General features: G+C 39.8%; 1 long non-coding RNA gene across 1 annotated transcript in view; it reads left to right on the forward strand.

Annotated features, from left to right (window-relative positions):
* Window positions 1-9,334, forward strand: part of LOC125483739 — a 66,321-nt gene extending 56,987 nt beyond the window's left edge. The window contains exons 5-6 of the long non-coding RNA XR_007262685.1: window positions 8,042-8,181; window positions 9,246-9,334. This is a non-coding gene — a long non-coding RNA (uncharacterized LOC125483739). The remainder of the gene's footprint in view (window positions 1-8,041; window positions 8,182-9,245) is intronic.
* The last annotated feature ends 15,041 nt before the right edge of the window (window positions 9,335-24,375 follow it).

Consider the following 24,375-nt stretch of genomic DNA (forward strand, 5'->3'; position numbering starts at 1 on the left):
AGAACCATTCACGATCTGAAGAAAGGATTTTCTTCAACACAGTGAGCTATTATGATCTGGAATGCACAACTTAAAAGGATGGCTGAAGCAGATTCAACAATAACTTTCCAAAGGAAATTCAATAGACACTTGGAAGGGAATAATTTGCATCGTTATCGAATTGGGGAAGGTAGTGGAACTAAGGTGATAGCTCTAGATGATCAGCTAAATGGTCTCTTCCTGAGGTGCATCATTGTATAATTCTGTGTAAATATACAGTTTTGATGATGGAGGGAATCTGTTGGGGGATCATGGTCAAAATGGACACAGATGATTGCAGTGTGATGGTTTTATATGGATAAGAAGATATGTAAGAGGATTGAAGTAGCATCAAAGGCGCAGTGTATGTGATGAACTTTGCTCCCTCTTTTGAAGAGCAATGCAGTACAAGCTTTCTTTTATATTGAGTGTGTCAGCCATGCTCTGCAGAGCTGAGAGGCCAGTCCACCTGCACTGAAGTCACATCAAAAATTCAAGTAGAAACACAAGTGTTTAAGTACTATAATCAATGAACTAATATATATGCTCACAGATAATGTTTACAATCCTACCTTGAGGCAGCAAGACATCATATGTCAATTTATGCTGCCCTTTTCAGCACATTTTACTTCAAGGACTAGAAGAAATTGTACAACTGAGCACAGAACCTATTTATTCAATGATAATATGTTTATTAAAGCATCAAAATCTCAATAATATCGACCATACATAAAGCTCGAGTTTCATGGTTCGCAGTATTTAATGTAGAAGGCTATTCTTTAGATTTCCCTTCAATTATCTGATCTCTATTGCCTTACTGGCAGATTTGGTAACTATATTCCAGCTTAACAGACAATGCAGTTCGTTCTAATGCTTGAAATGCAAGTAATTGAATCTTTTAGTTTAGGTAATGATTTCCTACCCTACCTTCATCATGTTATTTTTGTTTCATCATCGGATATAGGCATTGTTGTTTAGTCCTGCAATTATTGCCCAACCCTAATTTCTCTGGACAAGGTCGTGAGCTGCCTTCTTTAACTGTTGCAGACTTTGAAATGTAGGAACACACAAAGTGCTGCAAGGAAGGGAGATCCTGCATTTTGATCCAGCAACAATGGAGTCAGGAAGACATGTGGCATGTGGTGATGGTATTTCTGTGCATCTGATATCCTTGTCCTTCTTGGTGATCTTGGTTGCAGGTTCGGCAGGCACTTTCAGAGGAGCCATTGTGAGATGCTGCAGTGTATCTTGCAGATGGTATATACTGCTGCCATGGTGCACCAGTGGTGAAGATTTGAAAGCTCTCTGCTGAACCTCTGATTATCAGCTCTTGGACGTTCAGAGAATAAGTTGTAATTGTCACTGAAATGGTCTCAGAGTGAACTGAAAAGGTGACTCTGAATGACATCTTCAGAAAATCAACCAAGAAACTATCATATATACCTGTGGAACGATGCATCACGAAAACCATTTAAGTAATCTGGCCAGTTTTGTTATTTTCTTTTTAATTTATTCCTTAACTGTATTTGTTTGACTGTTTTAGGGCTGAAAACAGAGGTTATTGTGTTTAAACCATACAGATTAATTAGATTACTAAGTTGTTTAATTTTGCTCTACAAATGTTACTGCATTGCTAATAAATTGCTAAGTCTTCTGTTTAAGCGACAAACCCTGTGTTAAGAATCAACCAGTCACAAAATCTGTGATTGGTTCTTCAAAAAGTCTAGTTAGGAACCATTAAGGATAAATTTTGAAGTTTTTTTTATGTCTACTGTGCTGTGTATACAGAGGTAGGAAAGCTGAGTTGATTTAGCTGTCTGTCTCGTGTGACAACATAATGTACAATGAATTTTTAATGAGATTTCTTGCGAATTTTCTTTCACTCCATGTTGAAATATCCATTAACAAGAAAGCACTTGTCTAGCTCTGAAGAAGAGTCATACCAGGCTCGAAATGTTAACACTGTTTCTCTCTCCACAGATGCGGTCAGACCTGCTAAGTTTCTCCAACACTTCCTGTTTATATTTCAGATTTCCAACATCTGTAGTATTTTGATCTTCTTTATTTCCTGAGTGTTGGGTACACACGGCGGGCAACAGTAATGCAAAAGTTCTGCTTTTTTTACATTAATTCTTCTTATGGGATTTGTAAATGATCCAAACTATGACTCGCACAAGAATCCAGTTGCTCCCATAATGAATGACTAGTCTTTCAACCAGAAGATGGTGTGTCTGAGTGACAGACCTGACTCTCATTAAAAGAGACGATGCACATATAGAAATGGAAAGCTAATCCGGTATCATCCAAATTAATGTGCTTGAATGAGTCACATTTTTGACTGAGTAATCACAGTGCTGCAGAGACATCAATGACCCAAGCAATCCTGCCTCTTTGCCTGAAGAAGATCTGTGGTATCAAGTGAAAATGGCAGAAGCTGAGGATAAGAATCAAAATAATGCGTGACTTATGCATAACCTGCCTTTGAGCATTTTTCAGGTTTCAATACAAAATTCTAGGGATTTAGAAAAAAAACTTTAACCCTGCAGTTGGCAATAATACTTAATTCTGAAAACAATTTTCTATAATAAGTATGCAGAGAAAATAGCAGTTCCTTAAAATGACAGATTAATAGATATAACTTTTAAGAGACCTGAAAATATTATAAATGACATTTTCTTTGTGGGCTGAATTAATTTGCTGTGTTTGCAGAATAGACAGGAGCGCAGGGACCAGCTAAATGTTTTGAGTTAGATTTTTTTTATGATTTGTTGGCAACATAATTTATTTATGTATTTTAGGATGCTGCTGTTTTGAAATATCAGTTTGGATGAGAATAAGAGCCGTTCAAAATCATCAAAATATTCCATGATGCAGAATAAATAACCAATCAACAGACTGGCTATTAACCTAAGTTGGGAATCTTCCTAATGTCAACTCTAAATCTATTGCATTACTTTGAAGGAAGGAGATTCAACATTGCACTTTGAAATTCTACCAATAGAACCTTACCCACTAAGTAAGAAAAGACTTACAAGACTTGAATTTCTATAATAGCTTTCACCACAGCAGAATATCCCAAAGTAATTTATATCTAATGAAATACTTTTTGTAAGTTTTATTTTTGCAAGACAGGAAATAAGCCAACCAAATGCCACACAGCAATTTCCTGCACACAGCTACGTGTTAATGACAAGCTAACCTGTGGGACAGTTCTGATGAAAGGTCTTTGATGTCAAATGTTAATTCTTTCTCCCTCTGCTGATGCTGACTGACCTGCTGAGTAATTCCAACATTATCTTTGTTTTTTTATTTATTCATTTGTGGGATGAGGGCGTCGCTGGCTGGCCAGCATTTATTGTCCATCCCTAGTTGCCCTTGAGAGGGTGGTAGTAAGCTGCCTTCTTGAATCTCTGCGGTCCACTTGTTGTGGGTTGACCCACAATGCCATTAGGGAGGGAATTCCAGGATTTTGACCCAGTGACAGTGAAGGGACTGTGATATATTTCCAAGTCAGGATGGTGAGTGGTTTGGACAGGAATGTGCGGGTGGTGGTGTTCCCATATATTTGCTGCCCTTATCCTTCGAGATGAAAGTGGTCATGGGTTTGAAAAGTGCTGTCTGTGGATGGATGGCATCAGGCTTCCTGAGGTTTGTTGGAGATGTACTCATTCAAGCAACTGGGGAGTATTCCATCACACCCTTGACTTGTGCCTTGGAAATAGTGGACAGGCTTTGGGGAGTCCGGTGGTAAGTTACTCGCCACAGTATTTCTAGCCTCTGACCTGTTCTTGTAGCCACTGTGTTTATGTTGAGTTTTTGGTCAATGATAACCCCCAGGATGTTGATAGTGGGGAATACAGTTATGGTAACACTATTGAATGTCAAGGGGTGGTGGTTAGATTGTCCTTTATTGGTGTTGGTCATAGCCTGCCATTTGTGTGGCATAAATGTTACTTGCCACTTGTCAGCCCAAGCCTGGATATTGTCCAGATCTTGGTGCATTTGAACATGGACTGCTTCAGTATCTGAGGAGTCACAAATGGTGCTGAACATTGTGCAATCATCGGCGAACATCCCCACTTCTGACCTTATGATGGAGGGAAGGTATTTGGGGAAGCAACTGAAGATGGTTGGGCCTAGGACACTACCCTGAGGAATTCCTGCAGAGATGTCCTGGAGCTGAGATGACTGACCTCCAACAATGATGGCCATCTTCCTATGTGTCAGATATGACTCCAACAACAGGAGGGTTTGCCCCTGATATCCATTGATTCTAGTTTTGCTCGGGCTCCTCTACACTACGCTCGGTTGAATGCAGCCTTGATGTCAAGGGCCATCATTCTCACCTCACATCTGGAATTCAGCTCTTTTGTCCATGTTTGAACTAAGGCTGTAATGAGGTCAGGAGCTGAGTGGCCCTGACAGAACCCAAACTGCGCGTCACTGAGCAGGTTATTGCTGAGCAGAAGCTGCTTGATAGTACCGTTGATGGCACCTTCCATCGCTTTACTGATTACAGTAGTAATTGCATGGGTTGGATTTGTCCTGATTTTTATGTACAAGATGTACCTGGGCAATTTTCCACATTGTCAGGTAGATTACAGCGTTGTAACTGTACTGGAACAGCTTGGCTCAGGGAACGGCAAGTTCTGCAGCATAAATCTTCAGTACTGTTGCCGGAATGTTGTCAGAACCCAAAGCCTTTGCAGTATCCAGGGTCTCAAACTGTTTCTTGATGTCACATGGAGAGAATCGAATTGGCTGAAGAGTGGTATCTGTAACGTTGGGGATCACTGAAGGCCGAGATGGATCATCTACTCGACACTTCTAGCTGAAGATTGCTGTGAAAGCTTCAGCCTTATCTTTTGCACTGATGTGCTGGGCTCTTCCATCATTGAATTTAATTGTCTGCCGCCATTCACAACTGGATGTGGCATGAATCCAGAGCTTAGATTTGATCCGTTGGTTGTGGGATCGCTTAGCTCTGTCTTTCATTTGCTGCTTATGCTGTTTGGTGTGCAAATAGTCCTCTTTGGTTAGTCTTGTTTCTGTCTATATTTCAGATTTCCAACATCCACAGTACTCTGCCTCTGTGTGTGACATTGGTTACAGGATGACGAGTGGCTGTGATGTTGGGAGGAACTCACCAGCTTGTCTTCAAAGTACTGCAATGGTATTTTTCACATCAAACTGGGAGGGTGGTGAAGTTTAGTTGAAAATCTCATCTGAACAACTGTTAGGTCATGTCTTCTGGGCACTTCATCAGGACAGATTGCTTTGCCCTGGCAGGAAGATGTTTTTGACTTATCATTTCTCCTGCGTCAAATGCTGTATTCTGCATGCCTTCATTTTGGACCAGATAATCAAATAATTGCCTTAGCTAAAATAAAGCAAGACTACTATTCAATGGACTAGTAGGAGCATTGGATTACTCTCAATTTCCTTGCTTGACGACTGACTGTCAGCTTTCCATTGCTGTACAAAACAGATGATATTCTAAATTCTTTCAGTATTGCTGGAACAAGATAGAGATCAGATGAAAGACCTGCACCTTACATATTCTGCCCATATGTCATCACATAGCAAATGCAAGCTCTAGTGGATATAATTTGCAGCCATGTCTGGGTGTGGTTCTTTGGTAACTGTTGATATTACTGTTGTAATATTGTAATATTGTGGCTGTGACAGTGGCAGGAAAGCTCCCTTGCTTTCAATGCATGGGACGTTATAAGAATTGAAGTTTTTCAACCCTCAGGTAGCAACCTAGGGAAAGGAACTGTGAGATACTGGCTCCTCGTTTGATTGCCATTGAAGCAAGCTAACTCAGGTAAGGCAAAACAAATCAGCATTGTCTATTGTTAGTCAAACTGACTAGTAACGTTAAAAAGTTTTAACGAATAAAGAAATTCTGTCAAATTGCATGGGCCTTTGTATCATGAATAAGTGGGATCTAATAACAGCAATGCAAGGTATTCCTGCAACAAAGATATCACCCCTCCAGGCTCTTTGCTGTCATTGATTTTCTTGAGTACAAGCAGAAAAGCAGATGCTTCAAGGATGACTAGAGAAGAACTTTAAAATCGGATCAAACGGATCTAATTAAAGCAGATTATTGATTTGGCTGTAGTGGCAATTTTAGGAAATGCTATTTGAACAGTGCCTTTAGCTTTCTCTTCCTCAGCAATACACGGTAACGAGTATTCCAGCTCAAAACTTCGAAAATCACAACTTTCCTGAATAAACTCTGACCGATTGTCATTTTTTTTTTCACTGTTATCAGCAAATTTGGACAGAAAGGATTGGCAATGTGTTCCACCAATACCACATCAGAACTCCCCCATTTCCCATAATTGATGGACGTTGAACAGCAGGGTTTTAAGGAAGGGTCATTCGTCTTGAAATGTTAGCTCTGATTTCTCTCCACAGATGCTGCCACCAGACCTGCTGAACTTTTTCAGCAATTTCTGTTTTTGTCTCTGAAATATCAACTTGCCTTGTTGCCTGACCTGTTGAGTGTTTCCCGAATTATCTGTTTTTGATTCCATCAGATTTTCAGGACATAAGTGGTTTGTGAGTGTCTGTCTGTCTGTCTGACTGCTATATGCATTTTATCTTATGTATAGAAACATTCTTTCTTCAGAATAGTGAGCCTTATAGTTTGGGTGTTGTGTGTGCGCGCTCAGGAATAATTCATGCTGATATCTGTCTCCCATCATTCATAGCAAGATCTGTTGGTTTGCTGAGCCAGAATTGAATTTTAAGAGAGCCCCATTACCTGTGATCCAGTTCTACAGATAGACCATTAGCATGATCCACTTTACATCAGTATCAATTCTAACCCCCCCCACCGGACCTGCCTTCCTCAAAGGCAGCATCTGACTTGTCATCTCTCGTCCTAACTTCAAAAGTCTCCCGTTGATCATTCTGCATGATTGTACTTCGGTTCCCTCCAAAGCCCTCTATTTTTTTTTTCCTTTCTCATTCCTGTTCATTTCAATGCTTTAGACAGATGACAATGCTTTTCCTCGGGAACACAAAATCCGATCAGGTTCGAGTCCTGGCAAGGGAGAGAAAGGTCATTCTCTGTTCTGGTTCTGCAGGTTGTAAAGTGACCTGAATGGTGTGACTCCAGTATAAGTATTTTCAACATAACTAGTGCGAGTTACTGCTGCTATCTTTTGATAATTGCTACGTCCAGTGCTTATTATTATTTAATTATGCTATGGCAATCAAGTATGCAAGATTTTCAATCTTGAAAGCAGGGGTAGAGCTGAAAATAGCACAAATAGAATGTACCAGGAAAAGAAATGAGAGAGAGGGCCTGACCAGGACTGAAGATGGGATTTTTTTTCTAAACCAGACATCATCAGAAGAGGGGTCAAGAAGCTGCAGGGAGATGGTGGTAATGTTACTGGACTTCTACTCAAGAGGCCCGAGTTAATATTCTGAGGGTATGGGTTCAAATGGCACAGTAACAACTGATGGAATTCAAATCTGATTAACAGCAGTGGTGATAATGAGAATTATTATGCTTTAGGGAAGGTAATCAGCCTTATTTGGTAAATCCTGACCTGATCTGGACTACATAACATAACTGGCTGTGAAATGGCCGAACAAGCTCACCAATTCAAGGGTAAATGGGGATGGACAACTGATACTTGGTTTTGCCAATGACACCTATGTCTCATGAAAGAACATTTGAAAAAAACACTTGAATCACAGAATCGCAGAACCTCTACAGGCCATTCAGCCCATTGAGTCCTCAACGACCCTCCAAATAGCATCCTATCCCCTATCCTATCCCCGTAACCCAGCATATCCCATGGCTAATTCACCTAACCTACACATCCCTGGACACTATGGCCAATTTATCCTGGCCAATCCACCTAACGTTCACGTGTTTTGGATATCATGAGATTTTGAGTGATATATCGTTCTGTGTAACAGGCATGCATGATTACAGCTATTTTTATACTACAGTCAACTTTACTGTTAACTCTGGCTTTTCTAACTTTATATGCAGCTGATACCAAAAGGCAACAAAGGCATTCAAAGTGATTGAGCTTTACTAAGCCATAAGAGCTAGCTTTCAAAGAAACACTCTTAACAAAGTGAGGAACAAGACAAACAGCATTTGATCAACACCACAATCCACTGATATCTGTAAGTATGTTTTGTTGCAGCAAGGGAAGATCAATGAAATAGGTTGTTAGAATGTCTTTGAAGGACAGTGAATATAAAACCAGAAGGATGAGACATATGGTGGCTGATTGGACTTGTCAGTCTTTTCTTGTCCCTGGTTTCTACATGCCCAGTTAACAATATCCAATTGTTATAATGTAATAGTTGCTCACTGAAGTCTAAAGCAAACCATGTAAGTACATGGGTTCACATCTTTTCACCTCAGCTTGGCAGTGCCTGTTGTATTTGACTTCAAAGCTATGGATGATTTACTTTTCAAAAAGTAATCATTTTAAACAAAGCCTTTTTATTTACATTTTGATTGAAAGAGGTGCCAAATCAGTGTGTAATTTCTTTGCCTTGTGCATCATATTTTAATTTCTGTATTGGCACAAGGATTATGTTACGCATATATACATTTAATGAATTAGGACATGAACGATAGAGGAATGCCACATGTAGCGGAGATTGTAAGAGCTGTTTCAATGGCCACTGGTAGCAGAGGGAGGAGACAGCATGTCAGTCAGAGAGAGTCCTCAAAGAAAAATGTCAAAGAAAATTGAACTTCCACTGCAAACATCACTTTCAATTCTTCCCATGATATTTCATCAGATTCTGCTTATCTCTTTATATTGATCTGTACTCATTCATTATCGATTTTCCCATCGTGGCAAACATCCTATTTGAAAGCAAAAGGTTGCTAAATCTCAGCGGAGGGCTATTTTTAATCTTGTTAACCTCTTTAGCTATATCAATGTGATAGCCAGTGGAGCATGGTTGGATACATGACATGGTTCAATGCAGAAAGTAATTCAGAATCAATTCTGAGGCCAGAAACATGTCACTGTGGGAATACAACTCAAGGCAGTAGAAACTAAACAAAAAAGGGTAATCTCTTCTATCATTAGAGATTGGTGATTTATATTTTACACAAAGCTATTAAAATATAGTCTATAGCATCTTTCCATATTTTGTTTTGATGAATTTTATAATCATTGTTGTAGATTGTAGGAAAGAAATTAATTTCTACTTAATGTCTGTTACAGGATTTTGTACCTGATCATTCTGCACTGATTACAATTATGCCTTAACCCCGACTCCTGAAAAATAAAATGGTGTGTTATTTCCAATCTCCTTGCCTATGCTTTTGCAGTTTTGGTTTTAACATGTATATTTAGGTTGCACTGTTTTCAGTTCTTGGACTTGGTTAGCAGTCTCAAAAAGAGCTGTGTTCAGGCTTATCCAAATGTGTTTCATACACCCCTTATTGCCAAGACAGAGGTCATCATGCAAGCTCTATCAGTCAACCAGAACTTATGCAAGACTTAATGCTTGACTCTCAGACTTTCAAAAACATGAACCTTCTACCTGCAGGGACCCATCCCTTCATTCAGAATTGTATTCAAGCCACAGTGAATGGCTTATGGACTGGATTTAATAGCTTTTTTTGGCAGGGAGTGTGAGGAAGATGAAATGGAAATTGAGTGCTCCACTTTGCTCCTGTCTCCACCATCCCAGCTCAGTGACTCAAGCATCAATCAAAAGGTTTTTGCCTGGTGGGAAGGTGGCTAGTTAACCATGTGAAGGGGAGCTCTGCATTCAGTCTGAAGTCTATCCTCAGAATCACCTGCAGCAGAGGGATTACATAATGAAGAGGATGTCATAAAGGCCCCCGGTTCTCTGAACATGTTTAGCTTCATATGGAAAGCTCAAAAAAGTCAGTGTGAGCACAAAGATCATTAGTAGTCTCTGCTGCTCTGCACCACTGGAAAACAGTGCCTTACATCCTTCTACCACTGCATAACTGCTGTAAAATACTCCGAAACTCTTTCCCATCTGATGCCCAGAAAATGCAGCAGGCATCAGAAAATTGCATACAAGTAGGTCTCTTATTTCAAATATCACGATCTGCCATGGTGGGATTTGAATTCATGTTTGCAGAACGTCAGTCGGGGGCTGGATTACTCATCAACTACACAACCATCTTGTCTTCAGGTAGCTCTTTAGCTTGTTATTTGATCACTTCAAACTGGTGAGGATTTGAGGTGGGAGGGTGATGTGCACATGCCTTTTGTAATTACCAAAGCTGTCATGATGATGTCTTAATTCTGACCTAAAGTCATAAAGGCATGTTTTACCTTCCATCAAATCCTGCCTGATGTCTCTCTCTTGCTCCTATCCTTTCCAGAGCCCACATCCCTTTGATAAGACCGTAGGACATAGGAGCAGAAGCAGGCTATTCAGTCCATCGAATCTGCTTTGCCATTCAGTGAGATCATGGCTGATCTGATAATCCTCAATTCCATTTTCCTGCCTTTTCTCCATAACCTTTGATCCCCTTACAGATCAGAAATATGTCTATCACAGTCTTGAATATATTGACTGATGCAGCTTCTCTGTGGCAAAGAATTTGACAGAGTCACTGCCCTCTGAGAGAAGAAATTCCTCCTAAATTCTATCCTAAATTTGAGATTCTTTTTTCTGAGATTCTGCCCTCCAGTCCTCGACTCTCTCACAAGGGGAAATTATGTTTGAATGTAGATATTTTTGAAGATTTATGGGATGATAATTTTTAAGGAATTAAGCATATAACACCTCTGCAAAAACATAATCATTTTTACATTATGCATATGTTAAGATCCCACTGACTGCAATGCAACAAATAAACAATTATTGTTGTTGCCTTTTCTCATGCAAAACCAAAGTGGAGAAGATGAGGTAAAATTAAGGGTAGAAGGTTTGGATTTTAAAATTCTCTGGGTAAAAGAGAAAAAAGACTTAGGAAAGTAAATGTGCCTTGTCTTGCTGATCTATGGTCTATGATCTGGAGGAGGTGTAGAGCTGGCTTTTGGAAGGATGGACCTCAATCCTCATTGGATTATAATGCAGATAATATTAAGTCATTACCTCGTGGAATCATACCTTAGCTGATCACCCTTAAAGAAAATTGAGTGAGGTCAATCCAATACTGTCTATTTTACACCATTGCCCTCAAATTGAAAAGTCCAGCCTAAAGGTTGAAGTGGAGAAAGATTACGTTCATGGAATATCAGAGCTTTGAAGGAACAGGAACAGCAAATTCAGAGGAGTAATGGCCGGACAAGTAATTTTTTCAAATAGTAAGAAAGATTGACATGTTAGAGAGTAGAGGTGAGTAAAAGATAGCATCATTTCAAAACATACCTTTCATCCTGTCTCGAGGGTGGAGGAACATTACTGTACATGAATAAAACTTATTGACTCTTTTACCGATGTAGCTAACAAGATGAATTCACCCCGGTAATCATTTTCCCTGAATGTAAGCTGCAAAATATATAGCTTCTCGACAATATGTATGAAGAAAGCCAAATGAAACTTCCATAACTGTGGGATGCAATGCCAATTTGTATGAATCTTATTAAAATTGCCTCATTATAAATCATGGTCAAATGCCCAGTTCTCTTGTGCTTTTAACTCGATAAAGTAAATTTTAATCTGAAATGTGCTGCTAAATTGGATTTGTTGTCTGTAGACACAGTCAAACTGGTTGGTACCAGAGGAAATGTCAGAACGTGTGTCACTGCCTAAGTTATTCTGCTTACCATCCTTGAGTTTTTCTAATCAAAACCCTTTGTGTAAAGTCACAGAAGGCACCTATTTCACAAGGTTGCTAGAACACTACTTTTAAGAATTTCTGCAGATAATACACAAGATCAATAGGCTTCCAAGAACACATACTTTGACCAGTTCATTGGATAACATCAAATTAGAAAGATTACATGCTAAATAAAGATTGAAAATGTTGAAGAAAAACAACTTTTGAGTTAATTCAACATATTGCTTGCTGTTAGGAGCTAGTACCATCTTGTACTTATCAAATGACAAGATAATGAATGAGCAATCTATCTGGCAGAATGACATAATTTGATCTATAAAGGATGTAAATTGGAGACCAACTCAGTACAATTCCTTTTTAATTCAAGGCACTCCTGACATAACAGTTCTCAATTAAGGTTTATTTGACATGAAAGCATTTGTTCAAGATGTTGATGTACATTGCCATTAGTAACATTGTTTTATATTATGCCTTGCAATTTTTTCCCATTAAATAATGAGCCATAACTTTGAAATGAAGCACCAGCTGGTTTCTACATGTTTGAGAAAACTGATCAGTTCAGAAACACAGTGAATGCGAGGACAGTGACTGATTTCTCCCAATAGGTTAAGGAATGAATGGTTAGGATGGAATCGGAGTCACTTGAACTGCCAATGTAACACAGGGATCTAATTTCTTTAATTAAATATCTTTTGTCTTGGATCAACTCAGATTTTAAGATTATTGTAGGGCATAATCCAGAATGGAATATTGTGAAACTAGTTAAGAATTGTGTTTACTCCGGCTGAATGTTTATAATCAGAAAGTCTAATTGCTAAAAGTTAATGCACCTGAAAATAAGATTGTTTTACATTTGTAATCAAGTGTGGAGTTTGGAGTGTGAAAATAAATAAATGAAAACTAACATTTGCCTAACACTTCACATCCCCAGGAATACTGCAAGGTACTTTTGGAAGTGTATTTTCTGAAGAGAGAAATCCTGGATCCTTAAAATATTTAGGACATTTATAACACAATTAAAGCTAATTGAAATTAAGCAGGCTATTTGGTAACATTCACAGGCATCTTCTTCTCCTCTGAAATCTTACAAACATAAACCTAAGGGGCTGAATCTTCCATTCTTTTGGCTAAGTGCAAGTTGTGTTGCTTTTTTCAAAGGGAATCTAGCCATGAAAACCGAGCGAGATTTCTCGCCATATTTTACTAAATTTACCTCATTAACCCAACCCTCTGACTTCCTTCTAGTCTGATTCTAGCCCCATTTACCACGTGGCATTTCCAGGACAGCTCACCACTCACTAATTATCTGCTGAAAGACTGGCATCCCAGGTGCCCTGGCTATAATTAAAAGGCTGTTGCACTGGCATTCCAAAGCTGTCCTGCTCGGTGATAGGGAGATTCTGAAAGTATCAGTGGAGAGGGAGACGGCAATGCAATTCTCTGGCGAGGTCCTGGTGGGTGGGGTGGTGCAAACGAAGTGTCTCCCTTTCCCTGAGGACTGGCAAAGGAGGTCAGACTCTGGCAGCAATGTCCAAGGTCACCCCTCAATCTCAATGGTTTGGAGGAACAGCCCCAGTAGTGCTGCAAGAAGGTCAATGACCCATCTAATGTTGTGCCAGGGTAAGTGCCAAATATTTTTCTCTGCCACCTCACACTCACTGTATCATAAGTATTGCACTCACCCATCCTCATAGCTCATGCTCTGCAAGTATCACTACTGCCTGCAACATTCACCCTATCCCCAATCCCCCAACACCACTAACTCTGCCTGACCACTGTGTGCTGCCAACTCACTCCCTCTGAACACCTTCCCCTCACCTGCACCAACAGCTTTCTGCTCATTCAATCCCTCTCTTCCTGTTATTACAAGAGAACGCAGAAATAGAGCAGAAAGGCCCAGATGGAGATGGAGATACACCCAACATTTCACTCCCCAACTTAAACGAGGAGTGAATCCTGATACTTGCAGGAGAAGACCAGGAATGTTCCTGCTGGGGAATGCAGAGAAATCCATGTACCCAGTAAGTACCCACTCTTCATTCCACTGCTACTCTCACATTAACCCTGCTTTCGCTCTTCACTATTGCAGACCACTTCGAATCACTGCCTGCAATGCTTTCTCTCACTTTTGTCTTGGAGGTACCACCACCCCTGCAGAGAAATATTAACCCCTGCACCCCTCCCGCCAAACCCGATGCCCCTGCTTCCTTCCTTCTTTGGTCACATCAACAGTGGATTCAAGATGTGTCTTCAAGGTCTTCAAAATTACCGCCATCTGGATTTTCTGCTCCTCAGAGAGACATTGAAACTCATAGCCGGAGTACTAGGCCATTTGGCCTTCAAGCCTGCTCTGCCATACCATATGATCACGGCTGCTCATCCGTCACAACACCATATCTTTATCTCCATGCCACCTGATGCCTTTAATATTGAAAAAAATCATCAATCTCTTTCTTGAACATTCTCAATGACTGTAGTGGTAGGCTTTAAAAAATGATATCTCCAAACCAGACCATTAAGGGTTAATTGGACATGACAATGAGCAACTGAAACAAAGTGGAACAGCACCGGAAAACAGGCCCAATGCAAAAAAAAATTATGTGGTACTAAAGTATCAGTGGGGTCTGTCTTGAAGAGTTGCTATACGGAGCTGTTTTTCTGTACAATGGAATGCCCAGGAGAGTACTGAAAGTACCATGGAGTAATGATATAGCATGTTATCTTAGATTCAGAATAGTATTAATATCGGAGACTGTGCCCCATTCGGGGGTTCACCTTGGACTGGTATTGCGATTGGTGCCAGGAACCCTCTGTTCTCCAGACGAGCCATCATAAAGAGGGATCCCTACCAGGCAGGAGGCAGTGAGATTTGTTGTTGAACATGGCTAAAGTAGTTTCAGCTCTCATTAGTTCACACATGTTTCCTCAATAACTCCTACCCATTTGTGAGGTAATGGCTTTCAGATGATCCATATGTTTGTTCTGGACTGTAATGCTTCGTATGTATTTACTGCTTTCTATACACATCTTTACTGCTCAATACACACTTAATGCTTCATGCATATACATACATTTATCCAAATATATTAACTTACCACTTGATATATTCATGACTGCTATATATTACCACCAAGAAATTTGTTAATTAGTATCACTTAACTCAAGATTATTTTCTTACATCGTACCGAACCCACTACTGACTTATAACAGTGCTCTGGCTTCCAGAGTCTTCTGTGAGGACCATCCTCTCTGAGTGAAGAAATGTTTCCTCACCTCAGTCCAAAATGGCCTACCCTATGTCCAGACACTGTGACCCCTGTATCTAGACTCCCTAAACAGGGAAAACATCCTCCCTGCATCTAGCCCGTCTAGCCGTTATGATTTTATATGTTTTAATCAAATTCCCTTTCATTCTTCTAAACCCGTAAACACATGCTCATAGGACAGTCCTCACATCCCTGATACTAGCCTAGTCAACCTTCACTGCACTCACTCCATGGGAAGTCTATCCTCTCTTAGCTACGAAGACTAAAACTGCACACAACACTCTAGATGCAGTCTCACCAAGGCCCTGTATAAATGTATTAAGGCATCAGTACAGGCTGTAATACAGCTTATAATTCCCCTTTCCCCTTGAAATAACTGCACAGAGGCTAGTATCCTGTCACCAAGTCACCCTTTATTTACTTGTGCACAGTACACTGGCTGTGGCCAGGCAGCTCAGTATCAGTCACCTGAACTGAGGACATTCTAAATCTCCTGGTTATATTGGTCAGCCAGGGCTTTCCTGATTGGCCCAGGTTAATAACCCCAATCGAGGATCTCGTAATCAACAAGATCCAGCTCATTCCAATCACTACATCCCTCCCCCCAACTAAGTCCAGGGATGTAGGTCTGGTCTCTGGTCTTTCTCTTGTAGCATTTATTGCAATGTTTTCACTGAATGGCTGCCTCAGTGAAGTTCGAGCTGAATAAAACCAATAGCATCTCAGAATTCAAGAAGGTTTGGGGCTATAATATTCCTTAACCAACTCCGTCAACTGTTGGGAGGTTTTAGTGTCTGGTGCCTCTGGGAAAATTAAGCCCCTTATAATCGAAAACATTGCAGGTCCACAAGCAGTCAGAAGGATTACTCGTTACTTTTCATCTACCCCAATATCTTTTGTGTCGAAAAAGTGTCACACTGTTTCCACTAACTGGCCCCAATCTTCGACAGCGGGATCAAAAACAAGTCATGCTTGTTTATTCCTCATTCCAATAGTAGCTCTTAAGAGAAAGCACCAAAATAGATCAAGTGGCCATTTAACTTATTGCTGTTTGTGGGAGCTTTCTGTGGTCAAATTGACTGCAATATTTACCAACATAACAAAAACAACAGTTACACAGTTGCAAACTCATTTTACACAAGTGTCAGACAATGTCCAGTTCCAACAAAAGATAATCTAACCAACAACATCCAATGGAATTACTGTTACTGAATGTCCCACTCTTAAAATCTTGACAGGCTTACCCCTGACCAGAAACATAACTGGTCCAGCCATAGAAATACAATGGTTACAAGAGCAGCTTAGACTGGGGATTCTGCAGAGATTAACTCAGTTCTTAACTCCCCAAGCCTTGTCCACCACTTACAAGCCACATCCGTGAGTGTGCTAGAAAACAGTCCACTTGACTAAATACGTGCAAGTTGAAAAACACTCAAGGAGTATGATGTCATTCATCCACCTTGCAAGATGCAGCTACCCTTCTCTGTCTGAGTTCTCCCTGCATCCTCATCTATCTATACTCACCCTCAATCTTAAACAATGTCATGCCTCTTCATTATAGTTCCCCTCATTGAATATAATTCATCCAGTGGATGGACCCATGCCATTACCTCCTCATGCATTTCTGTTTCCCCCTCTTTAAGAAGAGAGGGCACAGACAAATCTACAGGTACCCATTCATCACCGTAAACATTTGCCTCCACAAGCAAATACACAGCAGCAGTGTGTGCTATTTAGAAGATGCACTGCAGCAACCAACCAAGGCAACTTACTCCTTATGAAGAAGGACAAGGGCAGCAAATGTATGGGAACATCGCCACCTACAATTTCTCCTCCAAGGCACATGCTATCCAATTGGAATTATATCGCTGTTCCTTCATTGTCACTTGGTCAAAATCCTGGAACACCCTTCCTGACAGCACTGTGGGCATACCTACGCTTGAACCTGCAGTAGTTCAAAAAGGCAGCTCACCACCACCTTCTCAAGGGGACTGACTGCTTGGCAATAAATGCTGGTCATGCCAATGATTTGTTCAACTAATAAGAACATATAGAAAGAAAAACAAAGAAAAACTGAAAAAGAAAATTGTACACGAATCCCTTGGCAATTCACCTTTGATTATTCTCTTTTTCTTGTGGGAATGTAACTACACAGTGACTCCATACATCAGAATATCAGGGATCAGAATTCAACACGTGGGAAATCCTGGACACCTTAAATAGTGCCTTTCATAAGCTCATGACTTTGCAAAATATTTTACAACCAAAATGATAGTATTCAACTTTGTAATGTAGGGAACATGACAGCCAATTCGCAAATAAGTATTCAGCAATGTGATAATGACCAAACAACCTGCTTTTGTTCACTGAGGAGAAACATTAGCCAAGATAATATGGATACCATATTTCTTCTTCGGAACAATGTCACAGGATCTTTTATATTCCCTTACGATTGCCTGATGGTTTAAAAACTCACCTAATATACAGCCAGAGGAAGTGATTGATGCAGGTACAGTTACATCATTTAAAAGACATTGGGACAGGTACATAAACAGGAAAGGTTTAGAGGGATTTGGGCCAAATGCAGACTAATGGGACTAGTTTAGTTTGGGGAAACCTGGTTAGAATGGACAAGTTGGACTAAAGAGTCTGTTTCTGTGCTATATGACTCTATGACTCTAGGCAGCACTTCTGATTGTACAGTACAGTCCTACAGTGAACTGAAATGTCAAACTTGATTTTGCCCTCAAACATTTGGAATGAGTTTTAAACCTTGTCATGGTTCGGGATGGTACACAATTGTGATGAAGCAATCTGGGGGAGAATATTCAGAGTTTTCAAACCCTCACAGAAATAACTGAACAAATGGACACTAAAAATAGGCTTACTAAGATTAAAAATTGCTGTTTTTTCTCCTTCTCTGTTTTGTGACATAAAAGCATTAGTTGTTAACGTTAGCCATTGATTTTTAAGATCAGCTGAGGAACTAAGCCCACGCATAATACATCACCCTCTGTAAGATTAGATGTGGCAAAAGGTGGCCAATTTATATGAAAAAGAGTTGAGAAGTCATTGTCGTATAAAATCAACGGCATGTGGAATAGCTGGATTTTGTGATCGGTACATTCATTCTCTAAGATGTGAAGCTTAACATTTGTTCCCATCTCCCTGCTTTCATGTTAGGATTTTCCCTATGGCATGCTTCTCTTCTGTTACCATGGAGATTTTTTTTATTGCTGCCATTATGTTTAATGTGCGGCATTGTGTTAACTGACAGGAAGAGACTTACACAATATTTGGGCCTTATGTTGGATTACAAATCCAAAATCATTTCAGTGTTGGAATTGTACTGTATGAATCTGCACGTTCAATCTATCAATTGATTCGTATGTAGGTAATTAAAGTTATACAGTTAAGCTACCACTCTAATAATCATTGTAAATAATCTTGGCCTGTACCACTGTCGTTACATGAGGTGAGAAATGCTTGTAAATTCAAGTAATACCATAACCATTGTTTCAATGTAACAGTACAGTGCAGAGAAAGCACCTTAGAATGTACAAAATAAAAGCATATATTTTTACTTTCAGTACTGAAAGATATCTACATCAGAGGCTCACCAAAAGATTATTACGGTGAATAAGACAAATCAAAATCCTATAATAATCCTGCTCCTATAATGTGCTGCGCTGACAACAGGGGGATATAAGCAACTTGAATAAAATAGAAGTATATTAATATTTTAAAAAGGCTATTGATAGCCAATGATGATAAAGTGCACGCCATTCTCAAAAGAGAGACATTTGGCAGGGAAATTGAATCATGGAAGCTTACAGCTTAAAAGGAGGCCACTTGGGCCACTCTGCTTGTGCTGGATCTTTGAAAGAGCAATTTTGTTGATCCTTCGTCCAGCATTTTATCCACACCCTGTAAATTCCCCAGATTTGTGCCCAAATTCCTTTTAAAGTTATTGGTGGATTATAGAATCTCTGCAGTGCAGATGTAGGCCATTTGGCACATCAAGCCTGCATCAACCCTCTGAAGAGCATTCCACCTTATCCCTGTAACCCCATATTTAACATACGAAATCCACTCAGCCTATATGTCCCTGGAAACTATGGGGAAATCTAGCATGGCCAATCTACCTAACCCGCACATTTTCAGACTATGGGAGATAAACTGCAGCAGACACAGGGAGAACATGCAACTACATAGACAGTCATACAAGACTGGAATTGAACCCGAGTTCCTGGCACTATGCAGCAGCTGTACTAACCACTGTGCCACTGCGCTGCCTGTGAAATCAGCTTCCACTATCTTTTCAGTTCTGATTCCTGCCAAATGCCCCAGAGAAAAATATCCTGTCCATCCCCAATTCTGATCATTCACTAATAATTTTTGATCTATGACCTCTAGTTATTGTCCCACCTACTGGAGGGAATCGTCCACAATACTCCAGCTTTGTTTTAACCAGTGACTTAGAAAATTCTAGCATGATGTCTTTCATATAAATGTTCTATTCTTGTATTGGTAATTGCATTCAGCAGGGTATTTTATCTAATGTGACAATTCTTATGCTTTCTCTTGGTACATAAGAAATTGGGCATGGATATCCTGATATGGAAGGATTCAACAGACATTTATCACAACAAACTATTATGTACAAACATTACATTCCTCAGATACATACGTTTCTGGGGCAATATTAAGCTGTTAGGCTATAACTGAATAACACGCTTCCAGTTGAGTGTTATACATCAAGTGATTTGAGATGAGATGGTGTATGAGACCCTCATAATGTGATGGAATGTGCGTAATTCATAAATATAACACCCTTTCCAGAATTTGGGTTTCAAACTAGAAGCTGGGTATTGATTATTTCTGTGAAGGGTCTTCTTTAAAAATGAACAAGACCAGACAATGCTTCTGGAACAATGACCTAATCCAGGGTGTGTCTGTGAATAGGTGCAGACCCCAATGTTATTAATGGAAGAATGTTTATATTGTTGAGTTATGACAGGTAGAGTAAATATACAAGGCCATTAACATTTTTCATTTCAGAAGAATGTAGTTTTGAGTCAAATTTCATTGGACTTCATCAAATCAAAGAGAAACTTAACAATGTAAATTGAGGGGCATAAATAAGGTGAATAGCAAAGGTCTTTCCTTTCAGTTGGGGGAGTTCAAAACTAAGGGGCATATTTTTAATGTGAGAGAAGAAAGCTTTAAAAGGGGTCTGAGAGGCAACTTTTTCACACAGAGGGTGGTTCATATGTGGAATGAATTGCCAAAGGAAGTGATAGATGCAGGTGCAGTTACAACATTTAAAAGACATTTGGACAGGTACATGAATAAGAAAGATTTAGAGGGATATGGGTCAAATGCAGGCCATAGGGACTAGTTTAGTTTCGGAAACTCGGCCAGCATGGATGAGTTGGACTGAAGGGTCTGTTTCCGTGTTGTATGACTCTATGACTATATATAGTGAGCACTCCAAACTTGAGGAAAGATCAGTAAGTGTGTCATGTTAATACGTTAAAGGGATATTATGTCAGAGAGGATAGTTAACAAAAACGTATATTTATGGTGTTAAAAGAATAGGGAATGAAATTTTTAAAAAATGGTGAATGAATCAGAAATTGAATATTCAAAATTTGATCTGTCAACAGTCAGATTGGACAACATGGAATTCTTGAAAATTTATAGCATAAAGTATTGTAGCACAAAGTATCATCTTCCAGCAAATTCTTGAAGTGATTTAGAAAGGTTATCATAGACTCATTATTTGATTTGTGTGAATAAGTCAGGAAAAATGCTTTTGGCTATACATGATGTTAACATAGGGGATGTGTTACCCAAAAAAACAACATCCTTGCAGACTCCATCACTAGATGTTAGTTCAGGCGAATGAAATGATTCCATTTATGTTGGACAACAACATGACTGAACCTAATCATTGTAGCTGGAGCTCACCTATTATGATGGTGCTCAAAGCATGTGACAAAATGATTCCATAGCAATTATCACAAACAAATGTGGTAACAAACATAGAATCATATCCTTTTCCAAAAATGGAGGACCACATTGAAAGAATTGTACACGCACAATTTGTCCTCAAAACTGACTTGGTAAAGGGATATTGGCAAGTTCAATTGACTGATAGAGCTGTTGGAATTTCAGCTTTTGTAACACCAGATAGAATTTTAAGTGCAGAGCCACGCCATTTGGAATGAAAATGCACCAGCATCTTTCCAATAAATGACTGGTAATGTCACTGAAGTACTACAAATGAAGAATGTTGGCTATATCAATGACTTGGTTGTGCTCAGCAAAACTAGGAAGAACATTTATACAACTTGACTAAACTGCTTGATTGGTACAAAGACCCTACTTGGTAGTAAATCTGGCTGGAAGACATTTGCCAAAGAGGAAATGACTTACTTTGGACACTGTAGGACAAAGCTAAGTATCACCTAAAAATGCACATAAGGACTATTTTGTATTTTTCCATACATAGAGACAAAAAGTGAAATTCTGAAATATATTGGCATGAATATATTTTATCAGAAATTTTTTTCCTAATCTTTGCTCTGTAGTGGCTCATTTGACAAATATGGTTGAAAAAGGCAAGAAATTTGAATGGGCACAAGAATGACAGAATTCTTTTTAGTGTTGAGTTTAGAAGCAAGTTGAGAAGAAAATTGAATTTCTGTCCTCAGAGGAGGATTCAGGGTAGTTCATAGAACAAGTCACCTCAGCAGAAGAGTTTAAGTTTGTGAAACGTTCAAGCAAGGACAGTTATGTTAGAAAGCTGCAGGTTATTAGAACTGAGCAAGTTTGGACTCTCAGATTTTCCTGCCAGCAGATTTGAAAAGGATTCATCAAGTTAACTTCACAGTCTATGAGGAGGAAATTGTCAGGAGTCAGTTCAGTAGAGTCCTCAAGAACTGAAATAGGACAGTCATTTCTCTAAACTTGAGTTGTTGTAATAAATAGTGTCAAGAGATGGGTTGAAATTTTGTTTTGCTGTGTACTTGAGATCATTCCAACTATTATGCATTTTTAGTTATAATTAATTGTAGCACTGATTCTGCACCTTGACTCTTCTGTTTCATATATCAAATGAGGACATATAATTGAAGTGGCTTCTGTACTACATCTCTCTAGTGTATTGATACCACTGCTGCTCTCTATCTCTGGTGCATACAACAATATATTCTGATACAGTATATCATGATTTCCCCTAATTAGCCCTATGTTTTCTATCTTACATAAAATCCTGCTGGGTGTTGCTTTAAGTATGACAGATATTAGCAAAACAATGCCCAGTAGCGTATAATTATCTATAAGAAATTCAGCATCGATTCTATCTACACATGTTAAACCCCTGAGCTGGTAGCTGGTTAAATCATGATTGTGTCTTTAAAGATTGAAGAGATGTGCATTTGTTCTCCAAAAAGGAAACATATCCTTATAGTTTGTCTCAAATTTTCCCATGTTTGTTCTAGGACATAGGTACTGTGAATTTTATCCTTATTTCTATCACCTGAAATGTGTTTACCCATCTCAATCAATTGATTGACAGTGTCCACATGAGTCTCACAGACAGTGGCCAGTCTCTTATTGATTTGTGTCAGGTCTCAATCTGTGACTTTACGGGTGCCTTGAAACCCTTGTTCCTTTCTTAAAATTTGCTGAAGCTACAAACTTAGGGTTTGGATTTTTTGGTCCGCAGTAGCTAAATCAACAGAATTAACAATCTAGCTTCCTGAATTGAATATTGTAGCTACATCGTTTATCAGGTTATGTTTCAGGCTGTTCTTTCTCCTGGATCACTGGCCATGTTTCATTATTCAGCTGAGCTGCTTCTGTCATTAACTGACCCATTAAGGCTGTGCACACTGCTCAAGGATGCGATTGCTGAATATTTGGAAGTGTACAGTAAAATAGGGCAAAGTCAGCGTGGTTTCATCAAGAGGAGGTCATGCCTGACAAATCTGTTAGAATTCTTTGAGGAAGTAATGAGCAGGATAGACCAAGGAGAGCCAATGGATGCTATCAACCTGGACTTCAAAAAGGCCTTTGATAAGGTGTCACACAGGAGGCTGCTGAGTAAGATAAGGGCCCATGGTGTTACAGGCAAGGTGCTAGCATGGATAGACGATTGGCTTTGTGGCAGAAAGCAGAAAGTGGGGATAAATGGGTCTTTCTCAGGATGGCAGCCAGTGACAAGTGGTGTTCCGCAAGGATCAGTGCTGGGACCACAACTTTTTACTTTGTACATTAATGATCTAGATGAAGGAACTGTGGGCATTCTGGCTAAGTCTGTCGATGATACAAAGATAGGTGGAGGGACAGGTAGTATTGAGGAGGTGGCGAGGCTGCAGAAGGACTTGGACAAGTTAGGAGCATGGGCAAAGAAGTGGCAGATGGAGTACAACGTGGGAAAGTGTGAAGTCATGCACTTTGGTAAGAAGAATAAAAGCATGGACTATTTTCTAAATGGGGAGAAAATTCAGAAATCTGAAGTGCAAAGAGACTTGGGAGTTCTAGTCAAGGATTCTCTCAAGGTAAACTTGCAGGTTGAGTCAGTAGTCAGGAAGGCAAATGCAATGTTGGCATTTATTTTGAGAGGACTTGAATATAAAAGCAGGGATGTACTACTGAGGCTTTATAAGGCCCTGGTCAGGCCACATTTGGAGTATTGTATGCAGTTTTGAGCCCCATATCTCTGGAAGGATGTATTGGCCCTGGAGCGGGTTCAGAGGAGGTTCATGAGAATGGTCCCAGGAATGGAAGGCTTAACATGTGAGGAACATTTGAGGACTCTGGGACTATACTCATTGGAGTTTAGACAGAAGAGGGGGGATCTAATTCAAACTTTCAGAATACTGAATGGCCTGGACAAAGTGGATGTTGGGAAGACGCTTCCATTAGTAGGAGAGTCTCGGACCCGAGGGCACAGCTCTAGAGTGAAGGGAAAACCTTTTAGAACAGAGATAAGGAGAAACTACTTCAGCCAAACAGTGATGAATCTATGGAATTCACTGCCACAGAAGGCTGTGGGGGCCAGGTCATTGAGTACATTTAAGATTGAGATAGATAGGTTCTTGATTATCAAGGGGATCAAGGGTTACGGGGAGAAAGCGGGAGAATGGGGTTGAGGAACATATCAGCCGTGATTGAACGGCGGAGCAGACTCGGTGGGCTGAGTGGCCTAAGTTCTGCTCCTATGTCTCATGGTCTTAAGTAGGGTTAAGCCCAGTTGGGGAATGGTCAAGTCAGGTAGATCTATGACTATGGAGCCAACTCATG

Source organism: Rhincodon typus, chromosome 8, assembly GCF_021869965.1.
Source record: "Rhincodon typus isolate 14 chromosome 8, sRhiTyp1.1, whole genome shotgun sequence".
NCBI classification, from domain to species: Eukaryota; Metazoa; Chordata; class Chondrichthyes; order Orectolobiformes; family Rhincodontidae; genus Rhincodon; species Rhincodon typus.